General features: G+C 37.6%; 1 protein-coding gene across 1 annotated transcript in view; it reads left to right on the top strand.

Moving 5' to 3' along the window:
• Positions 1–3,142: 3,142 nt before the first annotated feature.
• ACSL5 (acyl-CoA synthetase long chain family member 5) overlaps positions 3,143–18,009 on the top strand; it is a 54,483-nt gene continuing 39,616 nt past the window's right edge. The window contains exon 1 of the mRNA XM_044665575.1: positions 3,143–3,324. The gene's annotated coding sequence lies outside the window, so the exon portion shown is untranslated. The remainder of the gene's footprint in view (positions 3,325–18,009) is intronic.

Consider the following 18,009-nt stretch of genomic DNA (forward strand, 5'->3'; position numbering starts at 1 on the left):
TTATGAACTGCTTTCTTCATATCCCAGGAGGTATTACCTTAACTTTACAGGATGAGAAAACTGAAGGATTTTGGAGTTAAGTAATTTGTTTATATACCTAACAAATTCTTGAAGCTGGATTTGAACTCAGGTGTCTAGAGTCCATCTGCCACCTGAATAATTACACCCCACTGGCTCTAAAATGCTCTCCAATTCTTATATTCTAAATTGTACTGACATTTTATGTATGTGTCTAGGAATTGACCTTGGGGTGGGTGTGAGGAGAGATAGTTATAAGAAGAAGAAAAGATATAGGATGGTTATAATTCTCTGCTGAAATTCGGTCCATTCAGAAATCCAGATATCCATATGGTTACATAGATGTCATTTACTAGAAAGGTTTCTAGATTTAGAGTCAGGGAACCTGGGTTTGAATCTTTTTATTTCCTTCGTGATCCTGGGCAAATCTCATAAGCACTATTAAAGACCTTAATTTTCCATCCAGAAAAGGAAGTTAGACTCAGTGACTTCAGAGGTACCCAATCTCTGACAAGAGAAAGTAGAAGCCTCCATGAATGGAAATATACTCTAACATAGTTCTCTTCTGAATTTGATCAATACTAAATGAAGAGAAAGTAATATTGTGGTTCTAAACAATTTTTTAAAAATTATTTTTATTAAGAAAACCTATGCCTGTAAATTAGAATACTTAATTCTTGAGAAGGGAACCAAATGCATGAATTTGCATAGTACTCTAGCACTAAAATAAATAATTCTCCAGCATCTCAGAACATCAGAGCTGAAAGGAATTTTTAGAGATTTGATCTAACCTTATTTTTAAAGAAGAGGAAATGTAGACCAAGAGAAGGACAATATTTGTTTAGTGTCATATAACTAAAGAGCTTTTTGGAATTGAGCAGGCAGATGCCGAAAGGTCAGGATGATAGTTAGATTGAGTTATAACTTGCTTTTGATCTTTCCCTCTTTCTTTTCTAATCTGTTCTTTCTTTTTTTATATATACTCTTATCTTCTGTTTTAGAATTGATAGAATCAATGTGTGTTATTGAGGAAAGAATGACAAAGGATTTGAGTTTTGCCGCTTCCTCTAACAGCATGACCTTAATTAAGTCAAACATTACTCTTCTGGGAGCTTCCTCTTCTATAAAATAGAGTATCAATTTCAAGACAGAAGAGCAGTAAGGGCAAGGCAATCTGAGTTAAGTGACTTGCCCAGGGTCACACATCTAGAAAATGTTTGAGGTCACATTTGAATCCATGACCTCCCTTCTCCAGGTCTAGCTTTATAACCACTGAGCCACCATGTGCTCCCCAATCTGTTATTTCTGAGAGGGAAAGACTGGTATAGATAAGCACTAACACAAAGAGAACTTAGCAAAAGCCTTCTTCACGTAATCTGATTTTTTTTTTTTTTTACCTTCCATCTTGGAATCAAAATTGAATCTATGACAGAAGAGTGATTAGGGGGAGGCAATGGGGTTAAGTAATTTACCTAGGGTCACAGAGTTAGGAAGTGTCTGAGGCCATGTTTGAACCCAGGACCTCCCATCTCTGGGCCTGGCTCTCAAAACATCCATTGAGCCACCTACCTGCCCCCATGCTTGATCTGATTTTAAGATAGCATAGCACTACCTAAAGCATAGGTTTTTAAAACTTTTTTTGTGTCATAGACCCTTTGGAGAGTCTGATGAAAACTGTGAATATTTTCTTAGAATCACAGTTTTTAAGTTAAAATAGCAAAAAATGATCAATTTCAGTTAATGATTAGTGAAAATAAAGACATGATTTTTTTCCCATCCAAGTTCATAACTCTGCACTTCTTCAGTTTATCCATAGACCACTTGAATGCTCTTTAAAAATCCTAGTTTAGGGGGTAGCTGGGTGGCTCAGTGGATTGAGAGTCAGGCCCAGAGATGGGAGATCCTGGGTTCAAATGTGACCTCAGACACTTCCTAGCTGTGTGACTCTGGGCAAGTTACTTAACCCCCATTACCTAGCCCATACCACTCCTTTTTCTGCCTTAGAACCAATACCCAGTATTGATTCTAAGAGGGAAGGTAAGGGTTTTAAAAAAAAAAAAAAGAACCCTGATTTAAAGAATGAGCACTAGCTGATTAGACAGCTTAATAAATAATAAATGAACATATATATATATATTTCATACTAAACTCTACTTGTTCTTCAAAAATAATAACAATGGGAGGCAGCTGGGTAGCTTAGTGGATTGAGAGTCAGACCCAGAGACCTGAGGTCCTAGGTTCACATCTGGCCTCAGACACTTCCCAGCTGTGTGGTCCTGGCCAAGTCACTTACCCTCCATTGCCTAGCCCTTACCACTCTTCTGCCTTGGAGCACACAGTATAGACTCCAAGACAGAAGGTGAGGGCTTTAAACAAATAAATAAATAATATCAGTGAAAAAATGATTGTCTATTCTTAAATAGTAGGCTAGAACTAAGAGGGAACAGAGAATTAATTCTTTTTCCTAAACAAAGTTTCCATTCTTCCATTCTTCATCAACACTTCTTAGACTTCCCCAAGCTACTCAATTGGAAAAATGCAAATGATATCACAATTAGATAAGCTAATTGTAAGGGTGTGGGCAGGGCCTGGCTAAGGAGTGGAGGCCACATGGAAACTAGCTCATCCCTAGAGTGGATTTCCACTCATTCGTCCTGAGTCCTTGTTTTTAAGCCTGTTGTCCAAACTGGAGGGGCTGCTGCACTCCACCGCCAGGCGTGGCCGAGGTAGGGCCACTGGTGTCTTTTGTCCCTTGGCTCCTCCACAGTGCGGTCACCCCTTTCTTAATAATATGGTCAAAGGTAAGCTTTTCTTGGGCTCTTTCTCTTCTGTTCAAACACAAGTCCTGCTGGGTAACTCCCAGGTGTGCTCCACTTGACAGGACCGGATTTGGTTTAAGGTGATAAAATCCAGGCAGCCTCCTTTGGGTTTATAATCCTGAAATCTCTTAGGGAGAAGTCAAAGGCTTCGAAAAGAGCCAGCTTAGCTAGGGACGACTTCTTTCCTGTCAGAACACTTCCACTTTCAGTTAGAAAAAAGCAACCAGGAAGTGGAGAGAGCCCTGGGTACGTAAGGGAGAGCCTGCTCATGCCTGACTTCTGTGTACGCACGAGCTGGGGATAAATGGAGACTTACCACACCAGCTCTGGGTCGGAAACCTGTGTGTCTGATCCCATGGAAGAGATCTCCTGAAGCCTGCCGGGACGGAGTGGGAAGCCAGGACAGTGGGAGGCAGGTTGAGGGGACAGGAGCCCCAGGGGGGGAACCCAAGCCCAGACAACTTGACCGATGCTGCTCTCCCACCAGGTAAGGGCAACATCCCAAGGGGTCTAATTGTATAAGAGGTATTGGGAAAGTAAGGGAAACGACTGAGGGGAACGACCCCATTTTTTTTTCTCTTCCTTCCTACCCAATTCCTGACTATTTTGAGTTTAGGGTTTTGTGTGTGTGTGTGTGTGTGTGTGTGTGTGTGTGTGTGTGTGTGTGTGTGTGTGTGTCTTTGTTCATTTAGAGTCACACTACATGGAACTTGGGTTACCTCAAATAAGGATGTGGAGAGTGGGGAGATGATGCCTAGAATCTAAGCAGGAAGATAAGGCTCTCTTCTGGGGAGGGACCAAGGCAGAGGGAGCTCTGTGTATAAATGTCTTTGAAAGGTGCCTTCTTGGAGATGCCTGCTCTATTGGGGAACATCGAGAAAGAATAGGGAGGCATGGATCAGTTTTCCCTCACCCCTGAGTGATTTGTGGAAAGGCTGAATTAAAATTCAAGACTGGATCTTGGTGCCTTTGGGGGTCAGGTACTAGTATCATTGATCCTGAAGTAGTAATCTGTGTGCTGATTATAGGCTCCAGAGAGGGAAGAGACCACAGATCATCCCGAGGTCTTAGCAAGGAACTGAAGTTAATAGGTATAAATGATGGAGTGTTTGAAATCTCTCAACTCCCTTTCCTTCCTTCCTCCCTCCCTGCCCTCCCATGGTAGGGAAGGGACTGAGTAAATCAAAAGACTTGGCATATTAGAACAGGGGAAGAATATGAAGCATGAATATATTTATACCCTGGGGAAATTAAACTAGAATTCAAAACAGGAATCTTATTTGACTTAAATTTCTGAACATTTTAAATTCTCAACTCTGCAAAGCCCAGTTCACATCCAGTCACTAGCATAAAACTTTCTTAAAAAAAAAACAACCCAACAAGTATTACCTCCTGTGTGCTACCATTGAAAACCTATGTTCAGGGGTTATAAAGACAAAAATGAAACAATCCCTGCCCTCAAGAAGTTTGTGTTCTATCAGAGAAGACTACATAGATGTAATATGTGTATGCAATAGTTATTCTCATGGTAGTTTGGGGAGTTATGGGGAGTCTGTAGAAGCTTGGGAAGTGGGAATCAGGAAAGACCTCATGTAGCAAGTAACATCTTTTTTTTTTTTTTAAACCCTTAACTTCTGTGTATTGGCTCCTAGGTGGAAGAGTGGTAAGGGTGGGCAATGGGGGTCAAGTGACTTGCCCAGGGCCACACAGCTGGGAAGTGTCTGAGGCCAGATTTGAACCTAGGACCTCCCATCTCTAGGCCTGACTTTCAATCCACTGAGCTACCCAGCTGCCCCTAGCAGGTAACATCTTAATTGGGCTTTTAAGGAAACTGGAGAGTCTGAGGTTAAGATGAGCAAGTGCATCCCAGTGTGAGAGGAACAGAAAGAAGGCCAATTTGTCTGGGCTCTGGAGTCTAAGAAGGGAGATGATGTGTGATAAGCCTGGGAAGGCAGACCAATGCCAGGTTGCAAAGGGGTTTTTAAATGCTTCGTAGGAGATTGCATTTGGTCTTAGAGGAAAAAAGGCAATACAGGAATTTATTAAGCTGGAAAGTGATGCTATCAGACCTGTGCTTCAGAATTATATTTGGCAGCTGTGTAAAGGAAAGAGAAAGGAGAAAAACTTTAATTAGGGAGACTAGTCAGAAGATGATTATGGTAGGTCAGGTAACAAAGGCCTGGACCAAGTTTGGTGGTCAGCTTGTAAATTGGTGACAAGAAAAGTGATATAGTCAAAAGGTTTTAGCAATAGGATATGGAGGGTGATAGAATGAATAAATGAGTAAAAAGCATTTATTAGGTGCTTTCTTGTGCCAGGCACTAGTGACAAGTCCTAGGAATATAAATTTTAAAATAATATAGTTCCTGCCCTCAAAGAGCTTTCACTTTAATAAGAAATAGTGACCAGAGATGTGTGTTGCTGTCTGGAAATTTATAGACATAGTGAATAGAGCTTTAGGGCCCTCGACTGACATCCTTTCCAAAAATAATGGTAGTATGAGAGTCAGGAATATATTCAAGTAGCAAGAAGAAGGGCTAGAGTGGAGAAGAGCACTGGGCTTGGAAACAGAAAGACTCACATTCATGAGTTTGATACTTACTGGCTGTATGATCCTGGGCAAGTCACTTAACCCTGTTTGCCTCAGTTTCCTCATCTGTAAAATGAATTGGAGAAGGAAATTGCAAACCACTCCAGTATCTTTGCCAAGAAAACCCCCAAATGGGCTCATGAAAAGTCAGACATGACTAAAGCAACTCAACAAAACAAAAGCAAGAAGGTTGGAATCATGGCTGGTTGGCATGTGAAACACTGTATTAAAAACTCAGTGGGGTAAGGGAAAGAGGACCTAAAAGGAGAAGGTAGGTCAGTAGTATCAAATTCTGTGAAGAGGTCAAGAAGGATAAAGTTAAGAAAAAATCCTTTAAATTTGACAAGTAAGAGTTTTGGTAAGGGGCAGCTATGTAGCACAATGGATAAAGTGTCAAGGCTAGAGCCCTGGGAGGACCTGAGTTCAAATTCAATCTCAGATTCTTCTTAGCTGTATGACCCTGGGCAAGCTACTTAACCCCTTTTGCCTAGTTCTTGCTGCTCTCCTATCTGAGAATTGATATTAAGACATAAGGTAAGGGTTTTGTTTTTTAAAGAGTCTTAGTAATTTGGAAGAAAACAGTTTCAGTTGAATAAGACTGGGTCCCAGATCGAAAGAGCCTGAAGTGAGCTAGAATAAAGGCAAAAAATGTCAACAGGTTTTTTTAGTAGTTTGTCTGCAACAGGGAAGAGAAATATAGGATGATAACTTTAGATGAAGGTAGAGTCAAATGAGGTTTGGGTTTTTGTTGTTGTTGTTGTTGTTGTTGTTGTTGTTTATTTGTTTTAAGGATGAAGAAGACAAGAAAATATTTGTAGGCATCTTAGAAGAACCCAGTAGATAAAGGGAGACTAGAGATTCTTCAATAGTTCCAGCTCTTATTCTTTCATGTGCATTAGCCTTGTTTCTATAACTAGACCATAAGCTTACTAAGGGAAGTGGCTACTCTGGCTTTTAGAACACTGGTTTTCCTTTTGTTACTGAGATACATGTTCAGTTGATTTGCTAATAATAGTATAAATTGTCATTGTCATGGAGATGTGAATTGATCAGTATGATTACTCTTTCCACCACTGTATTTTATTACTACTTCATGCTTTAGAGTTATGGTTCACAGAATTGTCTGTGGTCTACTAGAGAGTACTGTAAGTTTCTATTTAATGTGCCCTAAGTTGTATTGAATGTAACCTTGCAGTTAGGGTTTGATGCTGTAGGCAATAAAGGTCTTCTTTCTTTAGTTTTTTTTTTCAGTAATTTCTTGTTTTGAGGTCAGTATTATAAGGAGTTAGTTGGATTCTTAATTTTCTTTTCAGAATCTTCTTTTACCACTCTCATTTCTTTTTATAGTTTTTCCTCTACTACTTTTTATCTTTTTCTTTAACTCTCAATAATTATTCTTGGGTTTGTGTCCAATGTGAATTTTTTCTTTGTGACTATGCTTATAGCTGTTTATACTTTTTTCAAATTTTGTCTTCTTCCAAGTTTAGTTCTTGGTCTTTCCTGCAAATGTAATAACTTTTTAATGGTCAAGTTCTTTTTGTTGTTGTTTGCTCATTTTCCTAGCCTGTTTCTTGACTTTTAACTTTATGTTAAAGTTGGGCTCTGCTCACTTAGGAGTGGGAAGACACTGTTCAAGAAGTAGACTTTTTCTTGCTACTGTTTTCAGAGCTAGTTCTGGGGGTGCTGCTGCTCCCGAGGTGATGTGATCTAGGAAAAGGTGTGGTCATTGCTCTTCTAGTCTGCACTCTGTTCTCTACCCAGGAAGGGCTCCTGTGCTAGCCACAAGCACTAGAAAGTTTCTTGGCCCTGGAACTGTGGCTAGACCTCCTTCTCCTTTGTGACTTACCACAGGAACTCCTCAAATCCCTGGGATTGTGATCCAGAACTCTGTATGAGCAATAGAGTAGTTAAATACCACCAGGTCCAACCCCCAATGCCAACAACGGGTCATCAATCTCTTTGTGATCAGTTTTCTGACTTCCTTACTGTCTGGGCTGAGAACACTAGAAGTTGTTGCTGAAGCTTTCACAGCTGCCTCCAGATCCCTCTGGTGGCATTGCCACTGGGTTTGCTCCAAGACAGCTCCACCTCAGTGCCACAGACCTCTCTTACCAACCTCCTAAGTTGTCTGGGGCTAGAAAAATGTCTCACCCAGACCTTTTGTTGGTTCTGCCACTCCAGTGTTCAATTTAATATGTTATTTTAAAGTTGTTTGGAGTAGGCTGTTAGATGAATTTGGCTGAATTGATCTCCTCTGCCATCCTGACTACACCCCTCCCGAATGGTTAGATTCTTATACCTTTTCTGGGTGGCAAATTGTCTTAGGCAGCCACACTAAGAAACTGGATAACTAATAGGAACCCCACCCCCACCCCCACCTCCATTTAGTTTTCTGGGTTGAAACCTTTTCATTATAAGAATACCCCAGTAGGATTTATACTATTTTAGTTAATTAGTATTTTATTTCTTGGTGATGTAGAATGTATTTTCCTTGACTATACTTATTTGATAGGAGAATTTTGTTTTTCCTCAGTTTTTTGGTGGGGAGGAGGTGGGAGAAAAAGAAAATGGATTTTTATTCATTGTAAAAAGTAAATTAAAGAAATATTTAAATCCAATATTCCCAAGAGATAAGGAAATCTATGAACCAAATGGAAACTTAAAAGTTATTATAGAACACTTATCTTTGTGCCAAGTGCTAAGGGAGATATCATGTTTTGCTTCTAATAGGGACCTAAATTATGATTGAGTCCAATTCAGCCCCCTCGCTTTTTCAGAACATGGATGTCTAAATCAGAAAACTGTAAACTTTTCAGCAAGAATTTCAAGGTTCTTGCCCTTATTCTTCTAGAATCTTACCAGGACAGTTACTGAACTGGTGCTTTTTTTTTTTATAATGTCACAGATGATTAACCCCTACCCTCTAGCAGTGGGTATAGTGCCTAGAAAAAGCAGCTAATGCAGGAAGGTTAGCATTACCCAGTTATTACCCTCTGCTGGAGAGGAGGGTAATAATAACAATCTATGGCACTGTAACATGAGGTTATCAAGAAGTGATCAAGCATGGCATTCCATGTTGTATCCAAAGAGTAGCAGGGGAAGATCATATTTCAGAAAGAGAAAGATACATGAGTGGAAGTGGCATGATTACTTTATAGAATTGCAATCGAGGAAAAGTTTAGGCTAGCAAATGTCCCATTTGGGCTGTTTTATCTTCAGAGTGTTAATAAATTTCCCAATCTCCTCTAACTGGGGTTGATGGACAGGAGCTAGCCTTGTAAAGTTTGCCTTAGTAACCAGAGACTGTGACAAAGTTTGGGATTTGTACTTTGATTCTCATAATCTGATCCCTGATTCGTCAGCCTAAATAGTATGAGGTCTGGTACGATGGCAGGTCTAGAAAGACTCTTTCACAATAGCTTTCATATTTAGTTATTAACATTGGCATGGGTGCCAGACAGCAAACCTAGTACTTGTTTCTACTATCTGACATATTCTTATCAAGTTAGCTTTTGATAAGGGCCCTCCTTGTTTCAGTGTTCTGTGAATTCACTTGCTCAGCACCAGGGATAGAGAAACCTTTGGTGCCTGTAATAAATAAGATAATCTCCCACAATTATGCTACCCTTCTCTGATTATTTTTATGAGTAGTATGGTTTAAAAGCTGGAGTATCAAACAGGGATTTTTTTTTGTCCCAACCAATGAAGAATTTGACATCTATATCTCCTTTTCCTTCTTCATAGCTATCATGGTGCTTTAGTGTGTTTTATTAGAGTTCAAAATGTGTTCTGTTAGATACCACTTCTAAGATTCAGCCAGGCCAGGGCTTTAGAACAATCCCATAGTTTAATGCTCACTCATATGGCATCTCAGACCTTGCTGTCTACTTAAAAAATTTTTTTTCTTAAGAACTTAACCATTAACAAACAAGTGAAATGGAGAAATAAAATCTTACCAAAAGCCCTAGCACTTCAACATGATTAAAAACAAACAAATTAAAAGAGAACTTTTTTTCCCTCTATGTCCCAAATTAAGCTGAAATGTGGCTATCTCTGACTTTTTTCTTTTCATATATGCCTATATGTGAACAGCTCTGATTCTTCTAGGATTTTTTGGTATTGCTTAATATAAATCCATATTTTCTTATATTTATATTAGCACTAAATTCACATGCAATAATAATTCATTTATTCTCTATGGTCATAGAGATTATTTTCAGGTTTGCTTGTTTTTTCTTATTATGAATAAAATGCATCATTTGAGTATCATTATGCAGATAGGGTACCCCTCTTTTCAGTTATCTCCATTTTATCCCATATCATTCATCCATCCTCATTTGCAGCACAGATTGTTTTTGCCTCTGTTGTTCCAGCATTTAGTATAGTGCCTTGCATGTACTAGGCACTTAAATGTCTTTTGCATTGACTTCTCTTTGTATTTCAAGAAAAATGCCTATCTAGCAATGGAAGGATTGAATCGAAAATCAAGATGTATTTTATATATATTATCTGTGTGTCCTTGGGAAAATCACTTACCTCTCTGATTCTCAGTTTGCTTATCTACAAAATGAGGCAGTTAAACTTGATAGCCATTATAGTCTCTTCCAGTTCTAATGACCTTGTTACCATTTTGCTCTCCAAAAAAGTCTAGAGCCTATAATCCCACCGACAATGAATTAGAATACCTGTTTCTTTGTACCCATAAAGTTCGACTCTTATAACCTTTTTGTTTCTTTTTGTCATTTTAATGACTCTAAGGTATCTATAGTTTGCCTTAATATGTGACACTTAAAGTATTTGAACAAATACAATTTGTATTTCTTCCTTTTTTGTTACCGTTTGGTTTTTTATGTAAAAACAAACATGTAACATGACAATAATTTAGTATATATGATTTGTTATAAATATAAATATATTATAAATGTAATAAATTATAATAAATCCTCCTCCTTCCCCAAGAAAGCAGGTAATATGGTATAGGTTGTACATATATTTTATAGAATACATATTTCCTTGCTTATCAGGTTGTAAAACAAGAGATATATTGTTTACACTAGAGAAAAATTCATGGAGGAAATAAAGTGATGAATGATATGTTTCAATATACATTAGGACTCCATCTGCTCCTGTGGTTGATATCCTTGTTGTCGTGAGTCCTTTGGAGTTGTCATAGAACCTTGCCTTGTTGATAACAGTTAAGTCGTTCACAATTGATTACCATACATTATTGTTGTTACTGTGTAGAGAATATTCTCTTGGTTTTGCTTGCTTCACTGTGTGTGTGTGTGTGTGTGTGTGTGTGTGTGTGTGTGTGTGTGTATATCTTCCTAAGTTTTTTTGTGGTCGTGTCATTTCTTATGGCAAACTAATATTCCGTTACAATCACATACCACTACTTATTCAACCATTCTTGAATTGATGGACATACCTTCATTTACAGTCCTTTGCCCCCACAAAAAGAGCTGCTATAAATCTTTTAGAATATATAGTTTCTTTTCCTTTTTTCTTGATCACCCTAGGAAATAACCCCAATGGGTTCACAGTGTTAGAAGCTAACAAGTATCTGAGGTCACATTTGAACTCAGGTGTTCCTGACTGCAGGCCCTTTACTCTATCTACTATCCCATTTAGCTGCCCAATGGCTAAGATGGTAGGTTCTAAAATTCTGTCTCTGCCACAGGTCCATGAAAATATGTATAAACAAAAGTTTAAAAATTAATAGAGTTTTATTCAGCTCAAAGTAATAGAAACCAGTAAGACTGATTTATACAAGATTCTTCCCTGATGATGTGACTTCATTAGCATTGAACTGTGGTTATCTGAGCTACCAGACCACAGGACTTATTTTTATCATTTTCTTTTGTGTCATGATGCTAAAGCAGGATATGACCTTTATAAACATTCAGTAAATTCTTGATTTGTCTACACTAATGGTTCTCAGTCTTTTTAAACATGAGAGGCCTCTAATGCTAATTTCTTAGACTTCCAAATGATATATTTTTGAGTATTATATAAGAAAATAATACAGAGTAAAAAAAAAACTCCTCGGAACTTTACAATAAATCTGCATTTTCATTAAATATCCATTTATATTAGAAAAAGTTGTCATGTGAGACCTGAGTCTCTAGAAAATTATTTTTTATTATGAGTTATTTAATGAAATTAAATAGACTTCACAATAACTTTGTGAGGCCCTATTTGCCTCAATTCCTCATCAATAAAATGGGGGAATACTGGAGAAGGAAATTGCAAACTACCTTACTATATCTGCCAAGAAAACCTCTGGACTTTCCATAGAGTTGAAACCAACTGAACAACAAAAAAATAGTAGCAAAAGCAAACAACCAACAGCAAAATGGCAAAAAATGCTGCTGAAATAAATCTATATAGGAACAGAAGATTCTAAAGCTCTGTCCATGAATCCAGAGCTACACCACCCTCACTGAGAGCATATGTTAGTATTTTCAAATAGAAAACATTCTTATTAAAGTCAATAACGTGACAGAACATTTCCTCATAAGAATTTTTTTCTTTGTTCTACCATAGATGATAGTCCTTCCACTCTTATGAATGAAAACATTCATATGTGCCAAACAGGTTGCAAAAACAAGAAAGTCCTTCCCCTGAAGGAAGGGTGTCTGTCTGAGAAGCCATAAAGATGGTGAATAAGACATGGGGCCATCAGTTGACATGCCTTTTCCAGAGGCAATGGTTGATTTGATTATGGTTGCCTTAAAAAAAAGAGAAATGGGATCTGGGGGGAAATAATGTGCCTTGTAAGTTTATGGAATTTCCTAGGTAAAGTAGAGTTTCCATCTCACCATTCAGGACCACAAAGTGACCCCAGAGAAGGAATTACAGAACTGAGTTCAACAGTTCCAGGGAGGACATGGCCTCTAGACTATGAGAGATATTGAGATGATATTTTAGAATGAGAAGAAGATAACTGGGTTTTGAAGCATGTTTCAGGCTACAGCCTGCTAACATGAACTGTTATGGCCCAAAACTTGGACTAACCAATTACTAATCCACATCTGGGTTTTTAGCGAGGCTGGTTCTCAAGCAAGAGTCACTAGACCTTTACTTAAATTCCTTACAAATTGCCAAGACTTATCAAAAACTACATTCCCTAGTAATTTATTGCTTGTGAGAACCCAGGGTCACCTCAAGGCCACTATGAGATAATGGAATAAGGTTTTAGTGGAAGACTCTGTTTTCCTGTTTCCTAGCACATCATGGGAGTGTGAAAGGGAATGGAAGACAAAAACAGCAAAAACTACAGATGGATCAGTGGTACTTTCCTTCCTCCTCTACCTACTGACATTGTGAAAAGAAGTATATATGCAGCTTTAGCCCTAGATAATTTTTTTTCCTTTTTCTTTTAAAATCATATTTCATCTTCCTCCCCAAATTGGATGAAAAAATAATTTTTAACATTCTTTTTTTTTTTAAACCCTTAACTTCTGTGTATTGGCTCCTTAGGTGGAAGAGTGGTAAGGGTAGGCAAAGGGGGTCAAGTGACTTGCCCAGGGTCACACAGCTGGAAAGTGTCTGAGGCCGGATTTGAACCTAAGACCTTCTGTCTCTAGGCCTGTTAATATTCTTTTAAAAAAATTTGAGTTTCAAATTCTGTCCCTCCCTCCCTGAGATAGTAAGTAATATGATATGGATTTTACAGGTGGTAGCTGTACATATTAATAGTGATTGCCAGCATTTAAGTACAAAAGGGAAAAAAGTTTGTGTCAGTTTATGTGTGTGTGTATTTTATTCTTCAAATAGCACGAGTGAATCACAGAAGCCCCCCTTTTGTTGCTTTTAAATAGGTTCTCTATCTACCTAGGTAAAGTGTGTATGTGCTTGCATTGTAGGTAAGGTGACTGAATTCTTACACCCACTAGCAACATGGAGCCTTGCCTATTTGATTAGGAAAGTAAAACTAGTCAGTTTTACTTCCAACCAGAGCGTAGGATTGGAAAGTGATCTGAATGAAGGATGGGTCAGAATAACTTGGAGGCTTTGTCCAAATCCCTCAAAAAGGACCCTGCTCTCCTGGCCTTTTATATGGGCAACTGCAACCTATCCCAAAAGTTCACCTTCAGTTTACCACATCCCTTTTGGTCTCATGACTCATCTTTCAACTTTCCTCTGGTTTCTTATCTTTAAGAGAAACAAATAAATGCTTCCGTCTCCCAGCTGACTGTTGGGAAGACCTAATTACTCTGGGTTTGAGCAGCAATATGTACAGCATGGAAAAATGCAAAGCGTCTGTCTGTCAAAAGTGGTTTTAGTGATAGGAAAATAGTTAGAAAGTGTAAAACATTAGTTGACAGACACCACAGTGGCTCTTGGCTATCTGGGACAATACTGCATACGCTAGGGTTGGTTGTTAAGTTTCTGGCTTGCTTTGAAGAATGTGTTTGATACTTAAAAAACAATATACAAAGCTTGCTGTCTTCAAATATCCTAACAAAATCTAAGCAACTGCTTGCTGTATCTTCAGCTTTCCTTTAGGAATCAGGGTATATTAGTTCCTTCCCAACAACTGTCTATTTTCTAGTTAGAAATGTTAACGACCAGTCTTATATGTGGTTAAGATTTGGTCTCTTGATGGCTGCATAACTTAGCCTGAAATCCATTTACTTAGGGGAAATCTTCACTCTGGCTTTATTCGCATTAGTTGTATTTTTATAAAAACAAAGTGTGTGTGTGTGTGTGTGTGTGTGTGTGTGTGTGTGTGTGTGTGTGTGTGTGTGTAGATTTATAATTTCTCATAACAGCCCTTTCTCACCAAAGAAATAACTGCAAAGCAAGGTAGATACTTCTCTGGGAATTGGATTTCCAGGTTAACTAGATAGATCTTCACTAGTTTACATTCTTTGTCCCTTGAGGAAAAGGTAATGGACTTTTGCTTGCTTTGCTCATAATATATAATTGGGCCATGAGGTCATCTTCAAACCTTTTGTCCTTTCCTTAGCTGCTTCCTACAGCTGTTAGATTCTAGTTAGACACTAATGTAGATGCTAGTGAATCTAATGGAGGAAGAAGTACCCAGGACAATCGAGTTAACTCTTCCAACTATGAACGTTTTTCTCCCCCATGCTCCCATCCCCAGATTTTCAGCTTTCTGTAGTTCTCCCCCACCTACCCCCCCCTTATTAGAATGTAAATTCCTTGAAGGTAGGGATTATCTTCCTCTTTACTTATATTTATATTCTTAGAGCTTTGCTGTGCCTGGCAAGTAACAAATGCTTATTGGTTGATGATAAACTCATATTTTGAGTACTCAAGGAAAACCTTTCCACAGGATCAATTAAATTCCTTAATATCAAGGAAATAGTTCAAAGCACTATTTAGTATAATACCTTTGTACACAAGTGGTAGCTGTTCCATTAGGATTAGTGGACAAGAGAAGAATTTATCTGAGACCTAGTAATGTATACAGGATCATAAGCATTCATGTCCATGGAAAAGGATGAGAAGACCATAGCGTATTGGATTTAAAATACATAAATGCCTCAACTCTGTCATTGACTACTGGAATTTATGCTTTCCTCCTCAGTTTCCTTAATTAACTTGTCCTACTTAACTCAGTTGTTAGTTATTAAATGAGATGTATGAAAGTACTTTGCAAGCTGTAATATGTTATAACGAATAGGAAGATCAGTGTGGTAGATAGACAATCAACTTTGAAATCAGGAAATCCTGCATTCAAGTCCTGCCTGTGAAACAGAATGACCATATATGGCCCCAGGAAATTCCAAATAACCTCTTTATTACTACTGAATAACTTTCCTAGAATATACATTATAGAGTGGTTTCCAAGTTGCATTGGCAGAGGGAATTTCTTTCTTGGGAATTTCTTCTAGCAATGAAATGACAGGTTCAATTTCCTGTCAAAAGTGATAAACATAAAATATTTTTCTTGACTTTCTCCCATCCTTTGGAGGACTAATAACCTATTTCTTTGGAACTCCAATAATACACTGAACTCTTTCTATACATCTATCACAAAATAACTTTTTTCCTCTTTATGTCCATGATTTCTTTCCCCTAATAGACTTTAAAGACCCTGGGAGACATAGACTGAATCTTACACATTTTTTATCACACAGGGCTTTGTATTAATTAGATATTTAGTAAGTATTTATTTTTACTGAAAAGATAATCACATTTTCAAGACATCACATATGAATAGCTTCCCTATTTCTATCAAATGAATAATATGTTCCTCTTTCTTCCCTGGTAAAAATGAAGCAAAATGGTGATCTGTCTCATCATTTTCCTTGCTTACGTCATGTTTAGAGGATTAGGTCTAATATCTATGCCATTTTGGGAATTCACCAAACTCTTTGTTGTCAGTTTTTAGTTGTGTCTGAGTATTTGTGATCTCATTTGGTGCTTTCTTGGCAAAGATATCAGAGTGTTCTGCCATTTCCTTCTTGAGCTCATTTTATAGATGAGGAACTTAGACAAAGAGTGATTTGTTCAGGGTTACACAGCTAATAAGTATTTTACAGGCTAGCTTTGAACTCAGGTCTTTCTGACTCCTTAACCCCATCCTATAGATGAAGAAAAAGTCTAAATTGCCCAATATTCACTTGTTGAGCAGAGACCAGAAGCAGGGGCTCATGATCACTTTGGGATAGAGACTTGAAATTTGGGACTTGAAATGAGAGAGTCTTGGGTTCAAATTCTGCCTCTGAGGATTCATTAACTTTGTAGCTCTGGGGAAATCATTTAACCTCACTACACTTTGAACAACCCTAGTATTCACCCACTAAATCACCTACAGAGTATTAATCTACACTGATGGAGAGAGCTCCCATAAATGTTTCTCTAGTCAATGAAATAAAATCATTCATGCATCATCTTGCTTCTAATATCTGAAGTATATTTTTTTGGCTTAAGAACTTTCTACTCAAATCCACCTCCTTGGTTTGCTGCCCACTTGCCCCCCTCCTTTTATTAGTATCTGAAGAGAAACTCATGTCTATATTTATCTATCATGCGATTTATGTATTTTTTTATATTTTTTCTTAAAAAAAATTACATTTATTTATTTAATTAATTTAGAGTATTTTACCAAGGTTTCATGATTCCTATTCTGTTCCTTCTCTCCTCTCTCCCTCCTTCTGTAGCCAATGAGCAATTCCACTGATTTTACATGTATCATTGATCAAGACCTATTTCCATATTATAAATATTTGCAACAGAGTGATCATTTAGAGTCTACATCTCCAATCATATCCCCATCAAATCATGTGATCAATCATATGTTTTTCTTCTGTGTTTCTACTCCCACAGTTCTTTCTCTGGAGGTGGATAGCGTCCTTTCTCATAAGTCCCTCAGAATTGTCCTGGATCATTGCATGGCTGCTATTAGAGAAGTCTATTACGTTCGATTGTGCCACAGTGTATCAGTCTCTGTGTACAATGTTCTCCTGGTTCTGCTCCTTTTGCTCTGAATCATTCCTGGAGGTCCTTTCAGTTCACATGGAATTCCTCCAGTTCATTATTCCTTTCAGCACAATAGTATTCCTTCACCAACAGATACCACAATTTGTTCAGTCATTCACCAATCGATGGACACCCCTTCATTTATGGAAAACTATATTAATGCACTTAGTAGTAGGGAAAACTTGATCACTAGTCTATTTTTTTTAATGAGCTTTTTTTTTGTCACCACTGGATAAGCCTGTACATGTAAGAAAATTGAAAAACCAATTAGAATTAAATATACGACTTTCTAGACAGCAGAGACATATCTTTCTCACTAAGTTATAATCTAAAACTCATTGTGTGAAAAATAATTAGCTGTTCAATACTTAAAGCAAAAATAATTGGCATGGTCTTTAGAAGGGTCACAAACCCAGTGTGACTGAGCTTTATATCCTACCATTGGCTTTCTCTTTGTTTTCCTCACCCTGTAAATTTCTGCCTATTCATTATTACAGAATTCTCTATAATATTTTATATTATTAAAATTTCACTGTAGAGAATTCACAGAATTTCCCCCTCAAATAAATTGATCTGAAATACCACCACTTTTTGGGTTGGTACAAAAATATGCTGTTCTTATGACATCAACATCTAAAGTAGTTAATTGCTATTGAATTCTCAATTGAATCTTTGTTTGCTGATTTGCCAAAGAAATATATTAAGGCATCTGCAGTTATCTGTAAATTTATAGTTTGAGGATCTAGATTGGAGTTCTATCTCTGTTACTTATAAAATGTGACCTTGGCAAGTTGATCTTTCAGGATCTTCTTGTTCTTGTAAATGAAATAAAGATATTGTAATAAGTAACCAAAAAAGAGGTGACCTTTCCTTCTTTGGGGTTTAGGTCTTTCAATGGTTCATCTATGTTAAAGGGCATGTGCCATTCAGTAATTTTTGGTGTATAATTGCTAATTGCTTTCCAGAATAGCTGTACCCTACCAGAAGTCTATTAATGGAACTATTTTCCCACAGTCCCCTTCTACAGTTGTCATTTTCTTTCTTCATGGAAGTGAGGTAGTATCTCAGAATTGCTTTAATTTACATTTTTCTGATTAGTAGTGATTTGGAGTATTTTTTTCATAT

This window comes from Gracilinanus agilis, chromosome 2, assembly GCF_016433145.1.
Source record: "Gracilinanus agilis isolate LMUSP501 chromosome 2, AgileGrace, whole genome shotgun sequence".
Lineage (NCBI taxonomy): Eukaryota > Metazoa > Chordata > Mammalia > Didelphimorphia > Didelphidae > Gracilinanus > Gracilinanus agilis.